The sequence below is a fragment of the Carassius carassius genome, chromosome 48 (genome assembly GCF_963082965.1).
Source record: "Carassius carassius chromosome 48, fCarCar2.1, whole genome shotgun sequence".
NCBI classification, from domain to species: domain Eukaryota; kingdom Metazoa; phylum Chordata; class Actinopteri; order Cypriniformes; family Cyprinidae; genus Carassius; species Carassius carassius.
The window spans coordinates 8,519,118-8,540,570 of record NC_081802.1 but is presented as its reverse complement, the minus strand read 5'-3'; the positions used below and the strand labels follow the sequence as shown (position 1 = coordinate 8,540,570).

Below are 21,453 nucleotides of genomic sequence, written 5' to 3'. Positions count from 1 at the left end.
GTTTTAGTACTTCAAATTGTTTATTTCAGTTAGTTGCCAAGTTTTCATTTAATATTTTATTTTAATTTCAGTTAAGTATAGCTGCCTTTATATTTAAGGATAGAGATCATATGCCATCAAAAAGTTTGAAAAACACTGGGCTAGAGTAATAGACTTAGATTAATAGTCTTTGATAAGGAAAAAAAAATAAAAATAAAAAAATAACATATGCCTGTAAAACCTCACTGTACACCGTAAACCCTAATAAGTTCACAGAACTCAAAAAATATTTTGTAACAGATTACACAAAAACATTTGAGTGATGTTTTTAAATGTTTAAGTTTTCATAAAATTAAATTCAATCTCAGTTAAATTATCTCAGTTATCTTATAAATATTGATATTTCTCAACTTATAAATAGAGAGTAATTCACTCAAAATGTTCTTTATTTTTCCACTCGTATAATGTGGGGAAATACACTCTAGTCTTTTGCTGTCCATCCTCAACCTAACCACAGGCTCTACTCTTCACAACAACGGTAACACTACAAAACTCATAACAGAAACCTTTGTAAATTCTAACACAACATTTAAGTACTAACTTATGTCCCTCTATGTTAATCTTGTGTAAAAACACACAAAATAACACTTAATTTCTACATTTATTTTCCTTGTTTTCTGATGCAAAGCATGCTGGGAACTAGAAAACGCAATAATTTTAAGTTCACCTTACTACAACAAAATTTTGAGTTTACAGAATTTATTTAAATTAAGTCCAATGAACTTTCATTAGTTTTGAGTGCAGTTAACTAATTTCATTTGATTAATTTCACTGTTCGGTTTTACAATGAACAATTTATAGGCACTCACTAACCCCATAGTTCCTCCTGGCTGTGTGACTGCTGTTTTGGGGCTGAATTTTCATATCATTCAGGTCTTGCCATGAGAAGGAGAATGCAGTTTTGGTGTGATCATCCAGATGAGTTATATATCCCTCCGCTGGAGGTTTGGTCACATTGAAGATTAGCTGGGCTTAAGGGCTCTCGTCATCTTTTGCATCCAGGGCAGCAGTGGCCATGGGAGTGAGGATAAACTGATCTAGCTGTATCCATATTCTTTTCAGTCTAAGTGAAAAGAAAGGAAAGAGGCTTGTGTTATATTTTCATACAAACTGATTCTGCTGTGTTTTACCTCCAGCATGGCTCGGGAGGTCTGGTCCCTAAACTCCACCCTGATTGGGATGTAATCAATCTCAGGTGATGGAGGACTGAGGTGCTGGTACTTCAGACTTGAAGTGAGGAACTCAGCGCAGTCAATTTTTAAGAACTCTACTTTTCTTGTGTTGTGGTCACAGGCTTTATTTCCTGGGCAGGTGATTCCAGTATGACGTCCTTGAAAAGTTTGAATGGAGATGAGAAATTCTTAGAAATATGTTCTTTGTATTCATTTTGGTTTTGGGTGGTTTAAATATTTTTTTACTCCACATTAAAAAAAAAAAAGTTTTAAAAACTTTTTTTTTTAAGGGTGTCACAGCACATTACATCCGTATATGTTATAATCGTTTTCAAAAAAGTTTTTTTATCTACTTTTTCTAAGGTATTTAAAAAAAAAAAGGTTATATAAAGAATTATTAATTCATAATAATAAAGTTATGGGTGTTGTACCTCATGACATTTTACAATGTTTACTAACTATGCCTCATCATAAAAAGGTCAAATTATTTGATATTTTAAGAGACTAACTGACCTTATCACACAGTCATAAAGGTCCTGTTTCTTTTCTATACCTTGGTCGCACCACATGATTTAGTTAGTTTTTCCTCATGACTGTTAATTGATGCACAGAAACGTAAAATGCTTCATTATACACTTGGTATACCTTTTCTTGATCCAGGCTCAGAAGCCAGCATTGATTTAGGATCCTCAATGACCAGTTGACCAAGCATTGGGATGTTGATCTCAGAGCTGAGAAGACGCAGCATAAATCACTTCGGGCTGGTTTTTAAAGGTAAGGACACTGGTATTGATGGCATTGCAAAGGCCGTAGAACTCAGAAACCACTAGAGGAATATTTCCAAGCTCTGTGAGGCTCCTCTGAGGTTTCCCCACATAAACCTTTAGCAGCACAGTCTCAACAAAAGTCTCGGTTTCTGTAAACCTAAGAGCAGGCATGACATTAGACCAAGGAAATAGGATTTTTGCAGCTCTCAAAAGCCCTAATTGAAGTAACAGCCATAATTAAACAGCCATAATGACCACATAATGTTTCACCTGTAGACCCTCAGCATGACAATGTCCTCTTCTAGAAGTGGGCTGCCATTGTGAACATATTTCACCTCTTCTGGAAAAAACTGGCATTCAAAAACCTTGAAAATGAACAATTATTCTCACATTTTATAGAATGCATAAGTTAAATTCTGGATTTGTTTTGTTACCTGAGGAGTGAGTTTCCCCACTTTGTGTGATGGGTTCAATGAGCACTACTTCGACTTTACAGGCTTCAGATACCCCATCCGGGTGGAACTGAAGTTCATCAGCTGTGAAAAATACTGACTGGCCTCTGGCTACCCGAAGCCCTGTGTTTAACTGAACTTCACCTGAAGCTTGGACATGTGGCCACAGGTGACTCAAGGTGAAATCTTAGATTAATAAATATTTAAGAACAATATTAAAGGTGACCTAAAACTGCCCAACTGGACCTGGTCAGAAATTTGGGCATGCCCACATAAGGTTTTAATTATTATTTTTTTGTTTAAAATATTTTAACTGGGAAACATAACAAATATAACTGCTAATTAAATCTTTTTTTGCAGTGTAGGGGTAGACTTAAAGCATTGTTTTATTGTTAAATAGAACCAAAACTATTACAAATTTCAGAAAATACATTTATGTTAATTGAAATACAGCTGAAATAAAATAAAATATAAATGAACATAGCATTAAATTCAAATGTAAAAAAATATTTCTTGGCAACTGACTGAAATTAAAAAAAAAGTTGGAGTTGAAGTAAAACTAGAAGCTGAAATAAAAATAAATTAAAGCTAAAAAGAAACGTATAAACCCAAAAACTAAAAAATAACTAAAAAATAAACAAAGCACTTGAAAAATGAAAAAAAAAATGACAAAAGCACATAACAATATTACTAGACAAACTAAAATTGTTAATGATGTAAGGGAAACAGGTCAATTTAGCTCAAAGGGAATCATTTAAGATTTTAAAGGGAATTTGAACAGAATCACTGTTTCACGGCTGATCACGGAGACGCCCTGCGATTCACTGAACGAGCCGTTTAATATCAAATCTGCGCTGGATATTAATATCCAAACTATAGTGAAAACACTATCAATTAGCACAGTAACAAGATCGGCAGTTTAAGACATTAACTTGTAAGCACAAAACACAAGATACTTCTCTTTTCAATATGAATAAGGCTTTATTAGATAAATCTAAGACATATAAACTAATCTAACACATAAACGCACGCACGCACACATTCACACAAGTTGCAGGAAGATCGAAAGTTAGGGAAAGATGAGTTTAAGAGAATGGAAATGTGGAATCCCAAGTTTACAGCAATAGATAAATTGCATAGACATGAACAACCATCAATCACTTAATCAACCCTCGCATTGAGTTCCTCGATGAGGTTAAAATTATATTAGATACACCAATGCAAATCAGTCTGGAGGTACATTGCCTGTGTTCCCTTTTTTGTCGATGTCGCTGATTGGCTGGAAGTTCAGTAGTCATTGAAGTGACGTCTTGGGAAGCCCGTGGTTGGGCGTTGGCTGAAGACACGGAGTTGTGTGGATGGTTGAAGTTGAACTCGGTTACAAAACTTAACTCAGAACTCATATGTTATCTTATCAAGCATGTGGTCCGAATTTTCCCGCTCTTGCAGGGTATAATTTTGGACATGATTCCTATAACTAGAATATGATACATTTGACAAATAACTGATGGTCATGACTGTTTCAAGCAAGCAGATTCAAGCACATACATATGAAACATTAATATGTATCTTTAAGCTATCCAATTGTTATTAAAAGACATACACAATAAGGGATTATAAACATGATAGTCAAATGTGTGGGTTACACATAAATGAATATGGAGTGAAGCGATGGACTGATATTCATTTAGAAGTCATTTTGAGTTCATCTTGGTCCATATATATATAGAAAAGACAGTTTCTGTGTCATTATCTTTTGACAAAGATTTCTGTGGAGATCAGAGGTTCAAAGCCCCCCCCCCCCCCCCCTTAGGAATTTCAGTCTGGTTCGGCTGGGTGGGGGTAGTGTTTAAGGATATTGTGTATAACTCTCATGGGTTTACATGTGATGTCCGACGTTGCATCTCACTTGCCCCAAATTTGACAATCTCTTCTCCGAATTGAAATTGTCAATTATTGTTCCAGTGGTGTTAATGTTGAAAGCTGTTCTGTGAAAGCGTTGGTTGGTTGGTTATTTTGCTTGGGACTTGTGGCACAGAATGTTTTATGACTTCCTGTTGCCTTACTGAGGAATTCGGCTCATGTTTCAACCATAGCCCTGATCGACTCTTTAATTTGTCTGGTTCGAGTCAGATCGGCTACAATGAGAATGAAACACTAGAATAAAAATAAATGAAAGTTAAATAGAAATATAAAAAAATACTAAAAATGACAGTACTAAAAATTACTAAAACTTAAACAAAAATTAAAATGCACATGGAAAATATACATTTAAAAAAATGAAATCAATATAGTAGGCTATATAAATAACTAAATAACAGCCTAAGATTTGATACATGTGAAAGGTTATGGCCACAATGAGCATTGCATCACTGAATACAATCTAAAATGGGTTAAAGGCCAATGCATACATATCATCATGTGTTACACTCTTACCTCATGGTGCAAACATGCTCTTTCTAAATGGTTTATGTAAATGTTTTGACAATCGGCAGAAGCTTTGAGCTCCAATAATTAATCTAGATATTTTAAACCTGCATGTTTAAACATAACTCAGCATTAACACTGCACAACTCGTGATGTTAAAAGATCACTAACCGGTTCAGACAAATGAAGAAGTAAAAGCCTGAACCTGAACTTGAACTTAACAGAAGGCTTTTAATGAAAGTTGGGAACTCATGAATGTGTTAAAAACCTGTGAGAAAAAGGATAGTGAGATTTGCATTCGAATTTAATCTTGTTTTGCAATGTTTTATCAGTCTAAAAAAAACATGAGGATTGTGAAGAATAACATACCTACAGCTGAATCCACAGTTGGCCTGTATCCTTCAGTGTGTGCAGGCTAACAGAACAGTTCAGCCCTCCTCAAACAGCAGACTGCCCCCATGCTGAAGAAAACCGTTAGCAAAACACAAACAGAGCCTGAAAGACAGATAAAGAGCCGGGGATAAGAACCAAAGACACTAAAATCGGAAAAAGTTTGATCTCCTCACAAAGGAAATCTGCAGACTTGTTCCAAAGGTTTCTACTTCTCACAAACCCAGATGTTCCTATTTCCAGAAAAATGGAAAGACCCTCCAAAAAGGAGGTTAGATGAAAAAAAGACTGGTTTATGAGTCGAGGAAGTGAAATTAGTAACAGCTTTGAGTAAGTTTTCAATTTTTCTTAGAGGCAACCCTGTTTGCTTTGATATTTTATGGCCTGGGGAACAGAAGTAACCTTAACAACACAAAGGTGTTTTGACAAACGGTAGCACACCCGCACTTGCATAATTCACAAATGCAGTCTAGTCACCGCATTCCCCTTTCTCTTGCCCTATTCTGACCCGCGGGACAAAGGCATGCCGCTCCCCTGCTGTGCAACTCTGTTCAACCCCAGATGGATAAATATGGGCTGGTCACTCTTGTCCACTCCCTCTGCCTCTGCATGGGGGTGAGAAACTAACAATAAATATTTATATTGTAAAATGCATGTAATAAATAAGCATAGAAATGTAATACAGAACAATTAAGAGAGAAAAATACATTAAAAATAAATTCTGGACATTTTGTAAAACTATTAAAATTATATATGCACTACTGTTCAAAATTTTGGGGTCAGTGAGATTTATTTTTTTATAAATTTATATTTTTATTCAGCAAGGATGCATTAAATTGATCAAAACTGACAGCAAAGACATTCATAATGTTACAAAAAATAAATTTCAATGCTGTTCTTTTGAACTTTCTAATGCAGTTTGAGCCCTGCATTTCCTGCTTAATGACGACACCCCTCACTTGCTAGATTCCTTTGAGTAGGCCTAATTTTTGCTCTTTTTTTTTTTTGGCAGGACAAACTAGTAAACATCCTTTGAGGATTTTAAAATGAAAATTACATATAAAATATGGCAATTTTCACTATCTAACTCCTCCTCTCTCTTGACTTAGTGAATGAATAACAGATCTGAGGCTGCATGCAGACAGAGCTGATGGCGCTGACACGTCGCTTCTAATTAATCCAGTGCTGCATCTAATCAAGAATGTGTTGAGGCATGTTTAACGAGACCATGACACAAATCGCAGTCACTTGTTTCCAGCTCAGCCCGAGCTGCTGGCTGAAAAAACCCTGTCGCCTTGCTTAAAGACAATCATGTCCTTATGTTTAGTTCTTTATCATTTACATTAATAACTAGGTCCACATGGACCCTACAGCAGTGCTGTTATTGATAATTTTTTTAATTAGTGTAGCTTTATTAGTAGCTGAAATACAAAATTGCAAGGAACACGGGACATGTAAAACTTTTTGAATGATTGTGTTTCAAATCTCCAAAGTATTACAGTATGTGAGGATATTATTTGGACTTGTTAATAGAAAGTGGACCCTAATAGTATTATTACTGTATAACTAAAAAACAAGCTCTGAGTGTGTACTACACCCCTTCACTTTCTGCAGTTTTATTGCAGCATAGGACACAGCACCTTTATTTAACAATGTCATCTTTGCAAGTATGTTTGACACTGTCACAGAGTTGAGAGGATGCCAGCAACTTGTATACGCTTTAGTTTTAATGGCATTTGAAGTGTCCACTCACTCTTGATGTGTTCTGTCTGCTACCCTTTCGCAGTAGCGGCACTGGCCGAGTGCCCACCTTGGCCTTTGGCGTCTGTCATATTTGGGCCTTGACTTTTTGTCTGGTACCAAGTTAATGTAGCTTCTTGACTGTTGATTTGGGAAATGCAAGCCCAGTGAGCTGCAGAAATGTGGTTAGCTTGAGCTGGAAACTTTATAGACAACTGTCCATTTGTAGACTAGTAAAATCAATGTAAATGGTTTCATACATAACATATGTGAAAATCTCCTGTATTAGCATAATAAAGTGCAGGGATTGAGTTTAAAGGGAGCTTTGATCAACCAAGTACCAACAGTTTCCGAAAAGTTGGCAAAAGAGTATCAGAAAGAACTTTTTAATTAACAAGTAATACTTACATAATCTCTGGAGACTGGGAGGATTCAAATGTTGATTTAATGCCTTACAATCACAGGATCAAATAAGGTGATATTCCTCATTCATTCAGCTAATCAACAGTAGTAGGACTGGTGATGCTGGCATGGTATCTCACCCTGAAGCCCAATGGCAGCCTTTTCACTGCACTTTGCAAGTTGTGAACAAATGCAGTCTTTGTGTTTTTCCTCACTTCCTTACGGATTCCTTATGTCAAAGATTATCGTATTTCTTGTTGGAAACAGATGCGAAAAAGTGAGAGGTGCTTATTAAAACCAAAAAGTTTTAATTGATAAGTTTACAATGTGTTTCTGCTATGGAAGGGAGGTGAAGGTTAGGATCCAAATGCATTAAAGAAGTTTAATGATGTAAAGGAGTAATCCACAATCGCATTCAGACAGGCATGAGGTCATACCTCATGGCCTCCTTGGCCATGACAGGACAGACTAAGATATCAGATATGGGCTCTTTGGCCATTACAGGGCAAGCAGATAGTTCAAGAACAGCCTCCTTGGCCATTACAGGGTAGACAAGGGATTCAGGAATGGCCGTTTTGGCCATGACAGGACAGGCAGGGAACTCACAGGCTGGGAACAACACAGGACTGTGCACTGGAGCGGGCCCTGGAGCAGATTAATGGTCTGGAGCGGGCTTTGGAGCAGATTCATTTACTCAAGTAGGTTATGGATCGGACTCATGGACTGGAGCGGGCTATGTTTCGGACTCATGGACCAGAGTGGGCTCTGGAGTGGATTTATGGGCTGAAGTGGGCTCTGAAGAAGATTAATGGATTGGAGCAGGCTCTGGAATGGACTCATGGACTGAAATTACAATGCCTCCAGTGTGAATAGCCCAGACCAGTGATGCGTGGGTTGATCCGAAATGAGCGGGTGCTTGCGGTCACCCGCGGTTAAGAGTCATCCAAAAATATTTTTAATGATATTCGGGTCGCGGTCGGTCGGTCGGGTCGTTCGAAATAAAGATGCCAATTAAACCTTTGTAATTTATATAGTACTACACACAATTTGGAAATATATAGGCCTACATTTAATTGGCTAAATAACTGGCGCGATTATAGAGTGACCACCTGTCCCGCTTTACGTTGTACTGTACAGCCTTTGATAGGCTGAGTCATGCGTCAATCAAACTGTTGACTGTGGCACAAACACCTCCTCAACATTCATCAATCTCAAATTGGAGAGGGTGCGCGCTGTTCGGTCAGGTTAAGCCAGTGTGGCCACGAAAAAGAGAAGATGCACTTTTAATAGCGAATGGACAGCAACATACTCTTGGTTAAGACATGTAGATGGCGAAGCAGAGAGAGCTTTTTGCATTTTATGCAAAAGCAGTTTTTCTGTGGGACATGGTGGAGAAAACGACGTGAAGAGACATGGTTCATGTGAGTAACACAGAAAAAAAGCACATCATCAAGAAACATGCAAATCAGTGCAATCGTTTTTTCAGTAAACCAAATGACCCACAGGCTGACAAAGTTTCGGCAGCGGAAGTGACGAGCGTTTATCATGCCATACATCACACACATTCATATCACTCGACTGCAGTAACAAGTTAGCCCCAGTCATTTTTTCAGATTATGAAATAGCTAAGAAAAATGCTGTAGAAACTTTGGATGATATTTTGGGTCAGGTGGTGTCTTAATCTTTTAGTCAGTGGGTTTAAAAGGAAATATAGGCAATATATTACAGAAAGCTAATGTCTGGCCTACTTTTAAACGAAAATATTAAAATCAAAATAAATGGCTATTCTCTGATTATGTAATCCATATGAAATGTGCATTTCTCTCTGGCGTTCATGGCGAGTCCGCATCGTCAACTTCATCTTTGCAGTGACACAGAAAACACCAGTTTATTACTAAACAATTAAATGTCTCCTTGCTAATTTAGACACATTCATAATCATTACCGGTTCTTTGTGGCAAGCCTTATATGTGTGGTCATATCGCTTATTATCCTGTAGGCTATAGCCTTTGTAAGTAATTAAATTAATATACAGGGGCGACGCTTTTACTACTTAAAAAAACGCGAGTCTGGAAGCGGGTCATGAACAATATTTTCTTTTTCTTTTTTTGCGGTCCGAGTTGCGGGCGGGTTAGTTGAAAACATCGGTCGGGTGCGGGTTGTTTATACATTGACCTGCGCATCACTGGCCCAGACACAAAAAATGGCAACCGGCATTACTGGAAGGCCAGTGGAAGGTGGTAGAAACTCTGAAATTGCTGGGCTTGAGAGCCCTGAGATAACCCAGATGCCTGCCACTCGCACCAACATCAGTGGTGGGTCCGTCACACAGGATATCAGTCTCTGTTGCCTGGGCACTATCTTGGCATGGATCTGGTGTGGTGGCTACTGAGGAAAGTAGTGCATACTAGTTCCAGGGCATACTAGTGCAAGAATATTGTTTTAATAATCTTAATCTTACTAATAAAAAGCTATCATGCTAATATAATGTTTTAGTTATGAATGAATGGTAATACCATATTTTTGGATGTATACGCTATTATTCAACAGTTTTATGTTTGTAAGATAAGAAGGCTGCATTTGTTTGATCAAAAATACACTAAAAACAGTAATATTGCGAAATATTCTAATAATTAAATTTAAAATAACTATCATATTTTCCTTTGATGGCAAAGTAGACTTTTCAGCATCATTACTCTAGTCTTCAGTGTCACATGATCCTTCAGAAATCATTCTAATATGCTGCTCAAGAAATGTTTATTTTTATTATCATGATTGTTTTTTTCATGATTCATTGATGAATATAAATTTCAAACGAACAGCATTCATTTGAAATGGAAATTTCATGAAACTGTTCACTAAAAGGTTCTCTGTGGGACCCAAAATGGTTCTTCTACGGCACTGCTAAGAAAACCCTGCTTAGTTAATTTTTATGCACAGGCCATTAGATGAAGAATTACATGACTGTACTAAGTAAATGCATCTTACTAGCATATCAAACAAAAGCACTTGTACTATTAACACTAATTGGGGCTCTTTGAACGCTAACATCCACCTTGGGATTGTGGGATCTTACCGGGGTTACTCTAAGACAAGCCTAAAGTGTGAGTGCAAGTCTAAAGGCCACGAGAGGATAATTGACAAGCTCCTGCAGTGAGGACTTGTCAAATGTAATGTGCACTGATGAATCGTGTGTGATATGTGGAGGGATCAGGGATAAATGAAGAGTAAATCTGTAGAGGGGATGCCCACAGTCTTCCCTGAGGTATCAGGTAAGGGATTCTGCTGCATGCTGGGTATTAGAAGAGCAGTGTAAGAATTTTGAGATGTGAGGGGGTGGTGGTCTTGAGGAATCATGGGAGATGTTGACCATTGCTGGCAGTAAAAAGGGAGTAATCCCACAATTATGCAAATTAGTCTTGACTTTGATGCAAAAAGGCCCAGACTGGTCACTAATGTTCATGGCTCGTGAAAGGGCAATACTCCCTTGGTGAAATAACGCATGTTAGCTGAGTGGATGAGTAGAGAGAGAGAGAGAGAGAGAGATGTGGATTAGAGCAAGGAAACAATTAGGGTTACACAGACTCTTAATTAATCTTAGGCGACTCCTCCAGCACAATACATTATCATATTTCCACGTAATTAATTTTTTTTTCCACATGAAATGAAAAAGCGGGTTGACGGTGCATTCAGTGCTAGAGGGTTAAGATGGGGTAGCCACCCTGCATCCACCTTTTCCCTTAGAGATGAACTTTCACCCCACCAAATAACAACAACAACAACTCCCAACCTCCATTATCTGGCAAATGACATGTTCATATTTGGATAAATGTAATTAATGTACAGTGAGATCAAGTTTTCTCAGTTAAGGATCTCATGAATAGTGTATGCAGGCCAATCAGTTTGGGTGAGGGGCATTTTGAGAAGGTGAGAGTATATGTTAAAATGAGACATGAGCAGATGACTGCTGGCACTGTAGCTCTGTATCAAAACCCATGAGATCCCTCAGGGCTCTTGACTGGGAACGCTTTACTTTGAAGAAATTCACTCAAACTTTTCAGTTGAATTTAAGCAAAAAATCATAGTGTTTACTCTCAGAAATTACAAAAAAAAAAATTGCTAAATGGTCTTAAGGAACTTTTTACCCTCAAAAAAAATATACAAATAATAGTTATAAAAAAGGAAAAAGAAAAAACCTATTAAAACTCATATTAGTAGACTTAAAAAAAAGTTTTGTTATATTTTACTGCACATGGAGTGGGGCATCTCATGGGGTTGACATGCATTCAACTATGTATTGACAAAAGATGCAGCATAAGTCATGTGTTGTGTTCTGGATAAAGGTTTGACGTGACAGTCATGCACAGATTTACCAGCGGCTATGGTAGCCATGTGTCTTCTCTAGTGCGTGCTGAAGCAGCAGCGCAGTAACTTTGCATTAGAGAGAATGGCTGGAGTAAACTTGGCCACTGTCCTACTGTCGTGCCTCATTGCTTACTGCCTAAAGAGAATAGATGCTTCAGCCTCTGTTTAAATAGATCTCAATGAAACGCATAAAACTTCAAATGGTCTAAAATGTAGGCTGTTTGGCCTTATACTAATTGTATACATAGCCAAGTTGTAAGAATCTAGATCGATTTGTAGAGCAGTAGGTTTGTTTTTACAGATCACATTTACTCATGCAGTACATTGTAGTATGCAAATAAATATTATGGACACAGAATTGCATACAAAATGTACAGTTTATAAAGACAACTAATGCAATCACAGCCTTGATTGTGTACTGTGCATCCTCTCTCACTTCCTTTTTGTTGCAGACTTGGTCTCACCAGGGCTGGAGAATCTTGGCATTGTGGCTTGCATAGACAAGGGCAGCGTGGCGTTGGTCCAGAGCTCTGGCCACATCCCAGTTCAAGCTTAATCACAGTCTCTGGTCAGTACAAGGCCCTTTACCTTTCACAGCCAGCTGACATCAGAGTGATCTGGGGCAGGGGAGCAGAGCTGGCTGCTATCTGCGCTGCTCTGCCTCCATCCCTGACTGCTCACAGATGCCAGACAGGTGTGTAATCTTCAGTTGGAGATGATGGAGGATGGTAGGCATTTCAGATCTGCACACATAGCCCTGGCAAAGAGGGGGTCTGGGTGGAGTGGGGAGGAGGATGATTGGGAGGACCTGCCAAAAGCACGAGCACAGATTGCGTGGGAAAGCCAAGCCTGGGTGACCTAGTCACTATCTTTGTCCAGACGCCGGGTCTCTCAAGGTGTCAGGTGGCTTGTGTATTTGTGTACAATCAGAATGTAAATGCGTCTTAGGTTATGCTGTCCACGTAAAGCAAGGAGGCTGACTCATTCTGATTAAAACAGGGAGGACAATGTTATACAGACAGCACAAGCAGAATACGTCACATAACAGGGAACACAAGGTCAAAAATGCAATCTCATCAAAAGCCATTCCTCCACTTTCGGCATAATCAGTAGGGTAAGACGAGGGAAGATGCCCCCCTAAAAACAATATGGATTTACTTTTTAAATTGAAAAATTTAGATATAAGTGTAGGATGTTCACAATGATACATTAGTCAATGTTTTACTATAGGAAACATAAACATTTGATAATTTTGCTATTATAGCACAAAATGTAATATATTAAAATAGGTATAAGAAGGCTACCCTGGATACAATTTTACAGAACATATTAATAACTTTTGATATTGTTATTATTCATTTCTTTATTTTTACAGCATTCATGTAAAATACTAATTTAACTTAAAAATTTTATTTTTACACTATAAATTAATAACTAAATAACCAATGACAGACAATGCAGAATCCCAGTATAAGAGATTCATTTTAATCTTAAATTTATTCTATTACTTATGTACAAGCATACAAATATTTACATATTTAATAGCTCATATTTTATTTGAAGAAATGTCATAATAGCAACTCTATGAATACAAATTTAACCTCTAGGTTTTAATGAATGTTAAAATGTCTGAAACGTACATCTAATTCATGGAAATATTCATTATCCACCCCGAATGTCCATAAAATCCTTTATAGTTTCTTTATAGGTTCCAGTATCTGCATTAACTATTTTGATATCTATTACGTCCTGTGATGTAGGAAATGTTTCACTGTGACCCGCGTTATCGTTTCAAAGGACCCATTATAAACACTTAAGGTACCAGTGCTTTCATATGCTACAAATAATATGTGAGTAATACACATATATCATTATGATTATGATTACACCTATGAATGTCTGGTGTAAGCAAATAAATAAATAAATAGTCTGATGTGAAGGCCATGTATGCAAATGAGTAAAGAAATGTCAAATTTGCATACATTTTCAGTGAACCCATCGCTGTCTTCCTCCCAGCAAATGCTTCCATCTCCTCTGACAGCTCGGGCCATTGTCCTGACTCCTTGCTTTGAATACGGCCTGTCAGAGAGAGTGAGTCTGATGCAAGGTGACAGCAGATACAGCCCGAATGACTGACTGGCCACTGACATGCACACAGACACACGCCAAGGATGTGCTCTGGGCCTAGCTGAAGTCCTATAAGAAATACAGAATAAAAGCCACTCAATTATGCAAATGTTTCTGTTAACTTAATCAAATACAAGTTGACTGTACATCAAAAAAATTTACAAGTAACCTGAGGTCTCATATACAAAGAAGTGTTGACTGAAGCTAGAACAAGCAGACAAGAGCAGTCTTATAAGATAGAATGTGCATGGACAGTCGGTAAAAATCTTAAATCAAAAACTTTTTACAGACTAATATATGCACTTAATTAAATAAATAAAATAAATTAAACTCATAATATGAGTTAAAAATAAATACAGCTACCATAAAGCCATGCTTAAATGAACACACCTCGATTAAGGTGTATTGCATTTGGATTCCCTCTGCTGGACTTCATTGGCAATGCAGAAGGATGAATCCTTGCAATTGTGCTTAATTTATTCAGACCATCTCTTATAGTCTGACCCTGATTAAATAAACAAGAAAGCTACTCGGTTCACAACTAAGTTCTTTAAAATGCATGAAGGCTTGGTAATTGTAATTTAAATCTGCCTAAAGTAGGCTAGGATTTCGGATTTGCAAATTTGAAAACAATGGTTTGATCTGCACGATTAATATATTCATTTATGTTCTAGGTCCCCACCTTGCATTACGCTATTTAATTTGGATGGAGTCTTGCTTGGAGGTGATGAATTTTGTAAGCCAAATAAATCAGCGATAATATCAAAAGTCTGGTGGGCTGGTTGCCAGGAAAGAGAAAATGCAAAAAATAAATGGTTATATTTATTTTAGCTTTCAACACAGACTGCAAAATAATGGCTTTTATTTAATGCAAGCAAATCATATGCCATCATCTATATACCTTTTTAGCGATACTGTATAAAGTAATATACAATAAATACATTTAAATATTGATGTAAATGAAAAACCCTGATCATTAATAAACCTTATATTTAATATTTTTTGGTGTAATTTAATATTCATACTTTATTAACAAAAAATAAATAGTTGTTAACAATATTGTATAATGTATATTAATCTATGATTAAAATGTATAAGGTAGATTTTATAATATAAATTACAATCTAATAAAAACTGATCAAGTAAAATTAATATTTAATATTTTTATTACAAACAACAACTGAATGAAAGAAAATAAAGATTTTATAGAAGATATAAAGAAGTTTTTGGTGTAATTTAATGTTAATTTTTTTAATATCTATATATTAAATAGTTAATATTCATACTTTATCAACAAAAAATAAATTAAAGATATGTTTAACAATGTTGTATAATGTATATTTATGTATGATTTATGAGGTAGATATTATAAAATAACTTCTAAGATAAGAAATTATAATTAGATAAAAAACTGATCATTAAGTAAACTTAATATAGATTTTTTTTATTACAAACAACAATAGCATAGTTGCATATAAAGATTTTAAAGAAGATATAAAGACTTTTTTGGTGTAACTTAATATTCATATTTTTTAAGATCTATATATTTCTGAAGAAATGTGGGCATTAATTTTAAGTGTTAAAATTAAACTAATTTAAGATTTAAACATTTTAGTTTTACGTCAGGAATATTTCAAATCAGAAACCCGTTTTTAACATAGTCTAAAAGGTTTTGATTTATTTATTTAAATAAACATTGCATAGTTTTGTTTATGGTTCTGAGGGCAAATATGACAAATTTGTCTCCCTCTGCCAAATGACAAATTAATTTGTGTCAATATACTGTTAAGTTTGACTGGACACACATACACACAGCATTTTCATTTTGTGTTTTTCTGTTCCTGTTTCCTAGTAGTTATGGACTACAAGACATCTTGCAGACTTCTGCCAAGTGCTTCGGTCTCGACTCTCCAAATCTACAGAGGTGTGTGGAGCGGATATAATTTTATTTGACTGCTGCACAGGTCACCTGAGGCGTCAGCTGCTGCCTGACACGCTGAGAATTTAGGTAGCTATTATATATATACATGAAACCTAACTTGGCCACAAAGATCAGATGTTGCCAAAGACACAAGTTTTGTTGTCGGCTTAGTGCAGGGAATTGTATAAATAGGGCACATGGATGCCCGTACAAATTTATATGGCTTGCAAATGGACACATGTGCATAACACCCCATGCAGATCCAAGGCCCTGGATGAGATAAGAAACAGCAGCGAATGTGGCCGGACGGAGTGGGAACGGTTATATTAGCCACAGTTGAAGACCTGGCTGTGAGCTGTGTGGACAGGAAACAGATTTCCCTCCTCAAACACAGCCTTCCTCAGCCAGATCCAGACTGTGAGTTCGCTGCCAGCCACTGTTCACAACCAGCCTGGCCACAATTGCTGTGAAAACCCATTCTGTTTGTTGTGTCGACGTGCTGTACCAAAAAAGAATAAACAAAAAAGCTTAAGAGCCTAAAATGGGATAGCTAAGCGGGGTTGGGTTGCCCACATGGGACAGGATCCATCTCAAGCTGGACAGGTTCCCCATCATATGGCAGTCTTACACACAGCACATGGTTCTTGCTGAATATGACAGCCACAACATCTCTAAAGCCAAAGACACCGCGATAGTGCTCCGTGCCATTTTGGAACGCGCGGATGGCTTTTCTTCAGTTGATGACTCGAGATGGCATGCGGTGTCTTGATAGCGGATCCTTTGTCTGAATGTTTGTTGAGTCTTGAGTGCAGCCAAAGATACAACAAAAAGAACAAAGCTGTTTCTTTCGGAACTTATGGATTATAAATAATATTTCCGCTGCATGTGGTCACAATTTAAGAGTTAACGGCCCATAGGATAGTTTTTTTTTTTATTAGACCTTGTTGTAACTTAAAATAAACTCTTTCTCCTAGAGATGAAAAAGAAAAAAAAAAGAGCGTCACGTTGTGGTCCAGAGAAATCCAGTAATGATCTGGCCGGTTTCAAAAATGCCTCAAACTGCTCTTTTGAGCAAAGTCTATAATCAAAGATTCTCTCTGTATATTAATCTTGAACAGAATAAAGTATTTAACAATGAAAAAATAAATAAATAGGAAAACAGATTTTTGTTTTAAATAAATGTTACTTTCTATTTATCAAAAAATTCTTCAGGGTTTTCACACAAAAACATTAAGGAGCACAAGCATTTTCAACATTAATAATAATAAGACATTTTTCTTGAGCATCAAATTAAACTGGAGTAATGGCTGCTAAAAATGTAAATGTATTAATATTTTATTTAAGAGACTTCTTTCAAAAACATTTAAAAATCTCACTTGGAACAACAAATGTTCTTATCACAATCAGTCTGAGCTGCCCACATTCATTTTAAAGCTCTATACTCTTTCGCATTTCTATACATGTATGTCTTCAAGTCTCTTTGTATTTGTGCTTGTCCTAAGAAGTAATAATTCTAAGACTTATACTGACTAATACTATGTGAATCTTAAAAGAATATAAATCACTGGCTCTTCAGTGAATCTAAATTGTTGCAATAATCTCAGTATCACCAGGATGCTTGATATTTAATATACTTAATATGGTAATATGGAAAAACCTGCCAGTCAAAAAAAAACAAAAAAACAAAAACAAAGTTCAGTTTGTTAAAGTGTGCAATGTTATTGTCACTAACTATACTAATGCAAAAATAATGACTGTTATTGAACAGGTTTCCCAATCACTCGAACAGATAGCCCTGCCCCTCCCATGCTATCAGTCAATGCTGCTGTGTTGACCACAGTCGAGCCACAATATTTATACTTTTCTGAGCATTTTGTATTTATGATAGCCTTCTTAGAGTCACCTCTGTATACTAAATAAAGTATTTAATTTACCAAATTGCACACAAAAATATATCTTTTTTAAGAGAAGAACATTGCAAAAAAATTTACACATAAAACTACAGCATTTGGCAAGTAGGGAAACAACAAGAACAAAGCCAGTTGTTCATTTATTTTTTTTTCTAGGGGCCAAGGGCCAATTTCTAGCTCAAATGCCAAACCTAGAGGCAGGGAGAGGATGATGGGATTGCAGCAGTGGCCAGTTGGAAGCTGCATTCAAGTGGAGCTGCAGAAGCCTGATAGCGCTTCAGCCAGCAAAGGGTGACCAGGGCCAAAAAAAAAACGCTGGCCTTCACCTGACACAAAACTTCAAAGGTGACAACATGTTCTTACAACTTTATAAAAAGCAATATTAGGCTGATTCTGATGGTGGGTTGTACTGTCTAAACATCTGAACCTGAATCCTTTTTCTATCTGCCTGTCCAGACACTGCACCTTTCTGCACCAGATTGCCAGGCCCCCTCTCTCCGCCACACATCAGTACCCAGCCTGCTGCCTGCTCCCTGAAGGATGGACAAACACCTGCTGTTGGCAGGCATTGCCTCCCCCTTACTCATTTCCCAGTGCACCGTCTTCATGAGCTCCAGCGCTTCAGGGTGAGATATCATGGGGCAAGAGGAGGCTTTTCCGAAGAAGGAGGGGTTCATTGAGACCCTGCTTGCTTCGTTCAGTTGAACGGTCCAAGGTTCTTCCTCTTCATTGCCTGAAGCCCCTAGGGTTCTGTCCATATGGTTGTCGAATCTTTTATGATTTTTTTTTTGGGGCTTGGTGGAATTACTGGATGGTTGACCTGACCTGCATACATTTGGGATTAAGGGGTGAAACTAGCCAGAATAAAAGAACGTAGGAATAAATATAGCATGTGGTGAATACATAGTCATGCGCAAGAGTCAATGAGCCTCCATCCTCATTGATTAATGAGTCATATTATGGTGCATTAATCCTGCTTCACATTAATTCATGGCTATGGTTGTGTATTCAAGAGTTTGAACCAGAAAAATCTGGTTATAATTTGTATAAACTGCTATGCTTTTTTGGTAACCATAAGCTTTCATTGTATAAAAAAGGGTGAGCTAATTTATAAAACTAATTTCTACATTAAAAAAATTAAATAAAATTATATATATATATTAGTGGTGGGCATAGATTATTTTTTTTAATCTAGATTAATCTCACTGAGATCTAGAAATTAATCTAGATTAATCTAGATTAATCTAGATTAAAATGGCTCATTCGAATTCTGCCGAAGGCATTCAGAATATGTGTGTTACCCAAATAAAATTGACAAACAGTAAGTCTTTGAGAAGCGGTTTATCAAGCTAGCTGGTGCATTAGAAAAGGGGCTCATCTCCTGTTTCCAAAATGCATCACAAAGTGCTTGAAAAAGCTGTAAACTAATTCCACATTGCACAAGGTGCAAACAACCTTATGCCTGTTTCACACATACCCTGTCTGCAGTGCGTATGCGTTGCATATTTTTTTACGCACCCATGTTAACGGATTCCAGTTGCATTCCAGGAGTGTTGCGTCTGCAGCAGTGCAGCGATCGTTTACATACTGAGTAGCGGACTGCAAACGCGTCCTGTGTGAAAGCACATCGAGTCCGTGCTGCACCACATACGTTACACACGGACTGCATACGCACTGCAGACGGAGTATGGGTGAAACAGGCGTGAGCAGGGCCGTAGCTGGGGTCAGCGGGGACCCGGTGAAGGTTGTACCAGTGGGCCCTGTTTGAAATTGTTTAATTTGTATGTTCGTTTATTTTTATTTATTTGTGCTATTTACACAATGTTTAAGTTTTTTTCAAGTTTGTAGGTGTCAAGGTACAGAAACCAAATAATTAAATGTAAAATAGCACCGGATAGTCTTCAATGTAAAAATGAAATATACAATCAAACCTACATTTATTCAGACACCTTCAACATTTCTCACATTATTACAGTTTTGCTATATATATCAAAAATTATATCTGGTGTCTGAATAATTTTTGGTTTGACTGTTAAAACTACAAAGTAATTCAGTCAAGAGCAGTGAGTGATTTTCATTTTAATTCTCTTGGACTAACATTACAGCAGCTAGCAGCTAAATTAGACGCGGACGACGAACGCATCCAATATAATACACATCCCATTTTTTTCCTCAACTGTTTACTTTCACTTAAGAAATAACTGACAGTTTTTTCGAGCATAATTTCCAAGGTGGATATTTTGACATATTTTGTATGTATTTGTCGGCACAAGAGCAAAAATAAGCAAATTCGGTGTTCAAGCGTTTTGAGACGACTCTCTCTGCGTGAGCCCTGAACACCAGAACACCGCAAGTACTGAATTGGGCTCTTTCACATCTTTTTGTTTGTTCAAACTGCGATTTGTATTTGTTCGTTCAGGTGCAGGGGGGACTTCGAGGAGAACTTCGCAGAAGAGAGCTCGGTTCAGTGTCGCTGTCCGTGAGACGCGGCTCTCTCTCGTGCGCACCGAATACAGCGCGCGAGTAACCAGCTACTCTGTTCAGCTTTTCCGCGTCTTGTTTTTGGATGTTTTAATGTTTAAATCGACAAGCGGTAAGGCTTAAAAACATGTGAAAAAGATAAGCTTTCGTGACGAAGCACAGCAGTGGCCCGTCAACTGTCCTGAGCATCTTTTTAGGCTGGCCTCAGCCAGTCGGTTATATAAAATATCAAGGTGAAAGTCATCATAGCTTGCTTAGTATAGACCCAGCTCCCAACCCAACTTTGAGAATAGATTAACGGCGATATTTTTTTTATCGCCCGATAAGAGTCTCACGTTAACGCAGCACGTTAACGCAGCACGTTAACGCCGATAACGGCCCACCACTAATATATATATATATATATATATATATATATATATATATATAAAACTTCTAAAATACAAACAAATAAAATCATACAAAAATGTGAAGTAACAAAAAAAATTATAGTAAAATAAATAAATAAATAAAAAAGATTTTTCATTAATAAATCCTGAAATACATAAAAATTTAAATGTGAGCTAGAATAAACAAGGATATCTAGATATTCTGTGTCCAGGTCCAGTCTGAATTAGGGTTGGGAATCGTTAGAAATTTTCTGGTTCCGATTCCGGTTCCGGTTCCACCTAACGGTTCCAGTTCTGATTCCGGTTCCATTAAAATCTTTAAACAATTATTAAGAAATAGTGGTAAGGAAAAATACACAATACTCAACTACTCAATGCTCAATACTGTTTATTACTTACTGTCAACTTAATTTAAAGGTTGGCAATGTCAAAATGCAACATATATTACAGTGTACAGATCTTCATAAGTAGGGTGGGGTATTTTTTTAAATTTTCTGGTTCGGCTTCTGGTTTCATTTAAATGAATTATGTTTTTTTACTATTTTACCTTCACTGAATGTAGCGTTGCTGGAAGGTAGTAAGTAATGCTGAGTAATGCTAGTCCATCAATCAGCATGTGTTTCAAAGTTGATGTTTTTTACTCTATTAATAAAGTTTTGCTTTTCAAGCAGGAATAAGCTTGTTTGGCCGAATAGTCCCTGGAGGGCTGAGACACTTGTTAATTTCCCTTAATTAATGAAATATAAACGGTTAAACTTATACACACTCTCCATAAAGTCCCTATTTTACAAATAATAATGGAGTCAGGAGATGGTGTGATGCATTGAGTGGTTTCCACATTTTTAAACATTTAAAATGCATTAAAATAAAT

At 36.9% G+C, this 21,453-nt stretch overlaps 1 pseudogene; it reads right to left on the bottom strand.

The window, feature by feature from the left end:
• LOC132131376 (FRAS1-related extracellular matrix protein 1-like) overlaps nt 1–7,972 on the bottom strand; it is a 32,192-nt pseudogene extending 24,220 nt beyond the window's left edge.
• Nucleotides 7,973–21,453: the final 13,481 nt, after the last annotated feature.